The sequence below is a fragment of the Orussus abietinus genome, unplaced genomic scaffold (assembly GCF_000612105.2).
Source record: "Orussus abietinus isolate OABI.00-Male unplaced genomic scaffold, Oabi_2.0 scaffold575, whole genome shotgun sequence".
In the NCBI taxonomy this organism is placed as follows: domain Eukaryota; kingdom Metazoa; phylum Arthropoda; class Insecta; order Hymenoptera; family Orussidae; genus Orussus; species Orussus abietinus.
Window position 1 is genome coordinate 39,454 of NW_019394716.1, and position 7,035 is coordinate 46,488.

Genomic DNA, 7,035 nt, shown 5'->3' on the forward strand with positions numbered 1-7,035 from the left:
AACGACAGATGGCGTTATCGTTAGCCCATTGGATAACACGAGCTAACTATAACTATAGACGTCGTTACGAGTTACAGAATGGGCCTACAGAGGTCTCGTTTATGAAACTTTTATCTGAACAGGGTGTATTGAATCGTTTGAAAGTTTAGAACGTGGATATAGCGGGTACACGGAAGGTCTTGATACCTATGAAATTTGAATTTGTTAAAAATTTGCTTGTAGGTATTTTTTTTTATTTTTTTTTTTATCAAAAATGAAATTTCATGGGTGCCAGGACCTTCCTTGTAGCCTCCATATTCACGTTGTAAAGTTTGGAACGATTCGGTATAATCAATTCTGAGACAAGTCTCACAAACGATCGACCCCTTGGATGCTACTTTCGCATCCCATTAAGGTGAAGTGTCATAAAGAAATCGAAGTAAAACTCCAGAAATTCTCTGGATTCATGCTTTCTGGGGCCCTAATTGACTGCAAAGGGACACCTTGCGCCATCTGTGATTTCCAGATCAATTAAATTTTCACTCCGAGACCTCGTATTCCCATCGTTTTGGTATAGAAGCGTATAAAACACTTTTTTTTGCCTTTCTCCTGTTCAAATGCGAGTTTATCGATTACCAGAGTGTTCTAAATTGTCGAAAAATTGTCCTGACCCTTTCGTTTCTCATATCGGAGCCTTCGATAATTGTATATTGTTCGAAATATGAGAGTTCGACGCCATTTTGGTTCTTTGATTTTTTCCAAAAATCCAAATTTTGAGTGTGTCCGGACAATTCTTAGATGATCACGAGTCATGTGTCAAAGTTTCGGACAGTTTGGTCCAATACCCTTAAAAGAAAGTGTTGTATTAGAATCGACTGATTTGAAGCGGGTTTCACTTCACCTTAAGGTTAACTGATCATTGTTAAGAAATTCTACGCTAATCACGGTTGGCGAAATCGGCCCTAAGGTTCGTTTTCAGCGTTCGATGGACTTTCCAAACCTTGTTCATAGTATAAACCTCACGTGGCACTTTTATTCTTTCTCCTTAAAAAAAGTGGCACGGTTTGAGAGTTGTTTTCCATTTGTCTGGAATTTTTTGAAAGCCATGGTCGCTTCGTTTAAAGAACACGATAGAGACTCGCGCCAAGTACATATCGTCGATGTCGAGATTGGGACATCGGGTTTCTTTATCGGAAATGCAATAAGTTTCAAGCTGCCCGAAGCTGGTTTTGGGAAACGAGCTTTAATCGGGGGCTATATACGAAATGAGTCTTTTTCGTATACGTTTCTTGAATTTGGAGAATTGTCTAAGTCGCGGGCCATTTTCTCGAAGCCTGACAAGATGCCGTACAAAGTAACGATGTGACGAATTGAATACTTTATCAACTCGAGTTACTCAGATTTGAAAGCGTTGCCAACTCGAGTTTGGACTCGAGTCGATAATTCGGTGCCGTCTACATTCAACGCGACGAATAGAGTCAATTGCGAGTTGGACAGTATAACGACTCGAGTCGAGTACTCCATCGACGCGAGTTACTCGAACATGGCCAATTTGAGTCGACGACTTAATACCGCATACATTTGGCGCGATGAGTCGAATCGGTGGCGAATAAAACGACTCGAGTCGAGTACTTCGTCCACTCGAGTTACTCGAACATGGCCAAATTGAGTCGACGACTTAATGCCGCATACATTTGGCGCGATGAGGCGAATCAGTGGAGAGTAAAACGACTCGATTAGCGATGACTCGAGTCGAAGCGATATAAGGAGTCAAGTACTTCATCAACTCGAGTTATTTGAACATGACCAACTCGAGTCGACGATTCGATGCCGCATACATTCGGCGCGGTGAGTCGAATCAATGGCGAGTTGGCGAGTAAAACAGCTCCATTAATGGTGACTCGAGTCAAAGTGATATAACGAATCTTGCACTTCATCGACTCGAGTTACTCGAACGTGGCCAACTCTAGTCGACGATTCGATGCCGCATAAATTCGACGCGTTGAGTCGAGTCAGTGGCGAATGAAACGACTCGAGTTACTTGAACATGGCCAATTTGAGCCGACGACTTAATACCGCATACATTTGGCGCGATGAGTCGAATAAATAGCGAGTAAAATGACTCGATTAGCGACAACTCGAGTCGAAGCGATATAACGAAACAAGTACTTCATCGACTCGAGTTACTCGAATATGGCCAACTCTACTGGACAATTCGATGCCGTATAAATTCGACGCGATGAGTCGAGTCAATGGCGAGTAAAACGACTCGAGTCGAAGTGATATAACGAATCTAGTACTTCATCGACTCGAGTTACTCGAACATGGCCAACTCGAGTCGACGACTCGATGCCGCATAAATTCAACGCCATGAGTCGAGTCAATGGCAAGTTGGCGAGTAAAACGACTCAGTTAGTGACGACTCAAGTCTATATAACGAATCTAGTATTTTATCGACTTGAATTATTCGGAGATTGCCAACACAAGTCGACGACTCGATTCCGCATAGATTCGGCGCGACGAGTAGAGTCAACGACGAGTTAGCCAGTAAAAAGATTCTAATAACGACAACTAGAATAAACAAATAAGCCGCGATTGGTATCACGGTCTCCCTCTTATCCTTATAACTCGCATTCGTTTGTACCAAATAAATCAGAAGTCTCCATAGAAGCCCAGTAGGATACGGACGTTCGATGCTCGATAAATAGTACGTCAGCCAACGGATGACGGCGCTGTAATCATCTCTCCACCTCCCTTAATCTTATGGCGATAAATGGCGAATTGCATTCTTTCTTTATCTTACCCACAATACTCGCCTTTCTATATGCGTCTCTCTTCCTCCCGTATGTGAGATATCGTTGGCTAACACATGCGATCTCTCTTTTACCCCCTCTTCTGGTTTATTTGCCAACTTTTAGAGCATCAAGCGCTAACATAGGATCTGGGCTTCTATGGGACTTCTGAATTCTTTGTTTGTACCAATAACTCGAGTTAGAATTAAAATGAACTCGAGTTGACTCGAGTTTAACGAGTTAACTTACTCGACTCGTCGCATCACTAATACGAAGAGAAGAGGTGTTCTGCGCCGCGATTGGGGAGTTATAGAGTTTCGATCGGTTGGAACGGTGTTTCTCTCGGAAGTAGCAAAGTATCTGCGAGGTTTATGTACAATTTAGGTTTAAAATTGGACTCGATAGAATCGACTTCAGTTGCGAGGGACACCGAGCGATTAGACTAGTTTCGCTGTCCCGACGAATTAGCAGTTTGTTAATGTGCACCGGATGGCGCTTGGCGACACATTTGTCTTCGTTAGTTAACCTCTTGCCTTACGATTTAAATTCCACTAGCGCGTGCCATAAAAAACAAAAATGTCGGTCATACATCGGGCCATTTCACGGTTTGGCTGAACGTTCAAAGTCTCACATCTTTCTCGTACGTTTTGTTCACGTTTGGCCCGATTGATATATACCACGTTTCTCACACGATATTATAGGTGAAGAGGTTAAGGTGAAGTGAAACACGTCGAGGAACTTGATCAACGTCGATAAAGAAGATTTTTCTAAATGCCTACGTTGCCGACGTTCGTTTTTATATTAACAACTGTGTAGAATTATATTGGATATTGTACCAAATGGCATACTCCACCGGTCGTTTTCGTACAATAAATATCATGAAATCGAAGTAAAACTCCAGAAATCCTCTGGATTCATGCTTTCTGGGGCCCTAATTGACTGCAGAGGAATACCCTGCGCCATCTATGATTTCCAGGTCAATTAAATTTTCTCTCCGAGACCTCGTATTCCTATCGTTTTAGCATAGAAGAGCATACAACACTTTTGTTGCCTTTATCCCGTTCAAATGCGAGTTTATCAATTACCAGAGTGTTCTAAATTGTCGTAAAATTGTCCTGACCCTTTCGATTTTCATATCAGAGCCTTCGATAATTGTATATTGATCGAAATATGAGAGCTCAACGCCATTTTGGTTCTGATGTGGGCTGAGTTAAAAAATAAAAAAAAATCCAAATTTAGAATTGTTCAGGACAATTCTTAGATGATCAGGAGTGATGTGTCAAAGTTTCGGACAGTTTGGTCTAATACCCTTAAAATAAAGTGTTGTATTCGAGTCGACTGATTTGAAGGGGGTTTCACTTCACCTTAACGCGAGAGCCCCGACTAAAATAGAAACCGTATTTTTGTGTATCTACGTATGATAAACCAATCATGTTAGATTATTCAGGAACGAAGCAATCAAAGGACATTAGTTATGCTTAGGGGAAAGGGCTCGGACAAAAGTGAAATGAGTTCAGAGGAGAGATTAAAAAAGTGCCTTGAAACGCTTGAAGGAAAAAAAAAAACATGGGACCTAACGAAAACGATTATACAGTGTTAAAGGGCTGTAGATCGGTCTGCGGTCAGGACACTTCTTTAGTTAATAAGTTCCTTATGAGACTCTGTCGAAATGAAGGATGTCGCGGGCGAAATTGAGGAAAAAGTTGGGCAAGACTCGAAATGGGAAATCTGCATTTCGGAATTATTGACCGTCAAGTCTGTCCAGGAGTAATTCGAACGTGCATACCCAAAGAAATGAGAGTCTGATTGTCGTGTATGGTTCTGTATGTCAGTCTAAAATCGACATCGCATAAATCATGGATGTCCAGCTGCGAGATAAAAATATTACTCAGAGATCGAGTAGGTTTTTCTGTAGATGCGTCCATTTTCTATTCCATAATGTGTAACAGATTTCTGGAAAAACAGTTTAAAATTATTCCTTTCAAACTTAACGATGCAAATATGCAGGCTGTAAGGAATGTCGTGACATTCATGGAATTTCATTTTTAATAAAAAAAAAAGAAAATGTTAAAAATACCTATAAACAAATTTTTGAACCATTCAAATTTCATGGGTGTCAGGACCTTCCTTATAGCTTCCATGTTCACATTGTAAAGTATGAAAGGATTCGGTACACTTAGTTTGGAGAAAATTTTCGTAAATAAGACTTCTTCGACGCCATTTTGATATCTCCTTAAGGCGATATAAAAGTGCCGAACATACATACCAAAAACTCAAACTATGTATAAAACTTATCTCCAAATTAGGTGCACCAAATCATTTAAAACTTCATCACGAGATTGAGGACTTTAAGACAGAAAGCAAATGATTGTAGACTTTAAGGCAGAAAGCAATGCTTGTGAGATTTCATTTTTCGGAAAAAAAATATATTCATCTGGGTCAAAAACCAAAAAAAAGACTTTTTTTTTTCGAAAAATGAAATTTCACGAGTGCCGCTTTCTTCCTTGGAACCTTCATAATCACATGTTAAACTTTCAGATAATTTAGTGCACCCAGTTTGGGGAAAAGTTTAACAAATACTTTGACGTTTTATACATATAGAATGACTTTTTCATATCACCTTACAAACGCTATGAATATCATATCAAATTATACCTTCATGTTAGCGAAGTGGTCTTTCATTTTGTTATCGATTACTGAAAAAGTTACGATCCCATGTTTCAATCAAGAACCTTAAACTTATATCGTTGTTTGTTGAAATTTAAAAGAATTGAGTCTGGATATTTACGTTCCTTGTAGAGTTATGGTTCAATATATGGTCAATGATCCCGAAAATCCATTTGGCATAAATTTCCTTGCAGTTTCAATATACCGCTGAAAAAATATGCAAAAGATATGAAATTAGAAAAAAAGAAGAAGGTGAAAGAATACTATAAATATATGTACATTTTGCTAGTATGTTCTTTCTAACTACTTCTTCTTTGGCTAAGTTTTTCTGTTTTTTTCTTTTTCTTCTACATTTTAAAATTCAACTTATAACTTATGAAATATAATAGGATACAAAAAATGCCATTTTCATATTTACTAATGGTTTTGACCACCTTTTTCGTCATTTTAGCTGGTGTGAGATGATTAGGCGAAACGAAAGGGGAAGAAAACAGTTCCTCTGGTTCCTCTGTGGTCTAGGCTCTCCTCGTTTGTTAGGAATAAATTCAATCCCTAGATTTTATATTACAAGGTTTAAATCTTAATCATTATTTTAAATAAGAACTCGACGTACATACTTGTATGTATGTAGTTGCGGACAGAACAGGAGATCCGTAAGGAGAGGCAAGACAGAGCTGCGTTGGTGATTCAAAGAAGAGAAAAGGAGAATATTAATAGTTTCGTTTAGATGTTTTCCGCTGCTTTGTCATGAACTCTCAGTTAACCCGCGTTAACGGTACATACATATACTCAGTAACGTCTTTTGCATGGCAAGAACCTTGAGAAGTTGTTACGTACGAATAAGGGCACGCTACTCTGTCACGTAAACAATGTAAAAATATGTCAAGTTGTAAAAAAATAATGTACAAATTCGTATGCCAACTCTGTCATTTCGCAGACTCTTTTTCTCCACTCTCGTAGGGTTTTGTCTCTTTCTTTTGGGTACCAAATTGTGGCCCTTACGTTATTTAAGAGAGTTAATTACGATTGTGAAATGCGTCTTAATCAAAGCCTGTTTAAAAGAAAATGAAAAAGTACAGAAAAATATTTATTTACGCGACTAGTTCATTTGATGTTTTGACGGAGAATTTTGATTTTCTTTCTTCACGGTGTCTGTCATTTTAGCAGCATTAAGTTCGAGCCGAAAAGTTAAAGTGGTATTAGAAACTAGAAAGGATTATATCATGAACAGGACCGATGGAACGGTTCTTTTGAGGAAAAAGAAGTTGAGATTCTGGTTAGAATCAATCTTTGGTTAAGTGGATCCCTGAGTTGAGCCCAACTCATCTCTAGCATACAGAGATGAGTTGCGAGATTGTTCACTGGCAGGGTCGCGCGATCGCATCGTGCGCTGCCCTCTGATTTCGTACGTTAGCTTTCACCGTTTTTTGCCCCCAAGAGCGGCGCAACGAATTTCTGGTAGGGGCTCGTGTAATCGCGATGGCTGTGCCATCTACCAGTTGCCGTTGGCGGCTCACGTATTCGTGATGGTAATACCATGCGGCAGTTGACGGTGGTGGCTTACCATTATGGCAATCTCCTAACTCATCTCTGCCAA